This window comes from Prionailurus viverrinus, chromosome C1 (assembly GCF_022837055.1).
Source record: "Prionailurus viverrinus isolate Anna chromosome C1, UM_Priviv_1.0, whole genome shotgun sequence".
In the NCBI taxonomy this organism is placed as follows: domain Eukaryota; kingdom Metazoa; phylum Chordata; class Mammalia; order Carnivora; family Felidae; genus Prionailurus; species Prionailurus viverrinus.
The window spans coordinates 76485729-76487545 of record NC_062568.1 but is presented as its reverse complement, the minus strand read 5'-3'; the positions used below and the strand labels follow the sequence as shown (position 1 = coordinate 76487545).

General features: G+C 41.4%; 1 pseudogene; it reads left to right on the top strand.

Moving 5' to 3' along the window:
- Nucleotides 1–418: 418 nt before the first annotated feature.
- LOC125172937 (40S ribosomal protein SA-like) lies at nucleotides 419–1304 on the top strand (annotated as a pseudogene).
- The last annotated feature ends 513 nt before the right edge of the window (nucleotides 1305–1817 follow it).

The window sequence follows — 1817 nt, the reverse complement described above, 5'->3', positions numbered from 1 at the left end:
GCACCACTAAGAAGTAGCCTAGAGAGTTCCTATCCTGTGCTCAAAAGACTGGCTCAAAACAGAAGGTTTACAAAACTATCACATGTCAAGCGAAAGAGCATGGTCCCCTCTTTATTGCTCATGGTAAGAGCTATCAATCCACAATTTTTTTTTCCTCCCCCAAACAGAGTTGTAGGACCTCACTTGTCAATATAAATTGTTGGCCAGGGAAAATCAAACATTGGAATTTCCTAATGCAGAAGGCAAAGACCAAAATGAACAAGTAGAAAAGGGGGACTCAGAGGAAACAAAGTTGATAAGGAAAGAGAATAAAACTTAAAAAGCAAAAAACCTTTCTGCACTACCTGGGGTGGGGTTCATATGACATTGTTTTGCATTCCCGTTGTAACTTAAAGGGAAACTTTCAGATGTTTTCACAATGTTCAGAGCCCCTGATATCCTGAAAATGAAGCACAAGGATGTCCTCAAATTCCTTGCAGCAGGAACCCACTTAGGTGGCACTGACCTTGACTTCAAAATGGTACCGTACATCTACAGGAAAAAAAAGTGATAGTATCTACATCATAAATCTGAAGAGAACCTGGGAGAAGCTTCTGCTGGCAGCTTGTGCCATTGTTGCATTGAAAATCTGGCTGATGTCACTGTCATTTCATCCAGGAATACTGGCCAGTGAGTTGTGCTGAAGTTTGCTTCTACTACTGGAGCCACTTCTATTGCTGGCCATTTCACTCCTGCAAACTTCACTAACCAAATCCAGGAAGCCTGCTGGGAGCCAAGACTCCTGGTGGTTACTGATCCCAGAACTGACAACCAGTCTCTCACAGAGGCATCTTATGCTAACTGGCCTGCCATTGTTCTGTGTAACACAGACTCTCCTCTGCGCTATGAGTACCTTGCTATCCCTTGCAAAAACAAGGGATCTCACTCAGTGGCTTTGATGTAGATGCTGGCCTGGGAAGTTCTGCATATGTGTGGCACCATTTCCCATGAACAACCATGGGATGCCATGCTTGGTCTCTACTTCTTCAGAGGTCCTGAGGAGATTGAAAAGGAAGAGCAGGCTGTTACTAAAAAGGCTGTGACCAAGGAGGAATTTCTGGGTGAATGGACCACTCCAGCTCCTGAGTTTACTGCTACTCAGTCTGAAGTTGCAGACTGGTCTGAAGGCATACAGGTGCCCTCTGTGCCTAGTCAGCAGTTCCCTCCTGAAGACTGAAGTGCTCAGCCTGCCACTGAAGACTGGTCTGCAGCTCCCACTTCTCAGGCCACTGAATGGGTAAAGAACAACCACTGAGTGGTCTTAAGCTGCTCTTCAACAAAGGCAAATAATGTGGAAATAAGGTTAACAAAAAATAAACAGTTTCTAAGTGAGAAGAAGAAGAGGAAGAAGAAGGAGAAGAAGAAAGAAGGAGAAGAGGAAAAGTAAGGAGAAGAAGAAGAGGAAGAGGAAGAAGCTACAAGTAAAATTTTCAGTAAGATAAGACATTGCATTTGAAACAAGAACAAGATATTTTTCAAGGGAGCATCTCTTGAACAAGAAAGAACTCTTTCAAAATACAAACAGGATAAGGATAAACCTTAAAATCAGTAAAATGTTTGGAATATGTACTTGAGGCAGTCTTCCCAGAGGTAACATCAAAAGACAAAAGTATGAAAACTTGGAAGAAAAGTTAGGAAAATAAAAGGTACAACTAATGAATAATATGAATCTGTTCCAAAAGGTAAAGCTAATGAATAATCTGAATTCCAAAAAAAAGAGAATAGAAAAAAGTGTAAAAAATTACGAGGTAATAAATTTCCTAAATCTAATGGGCATG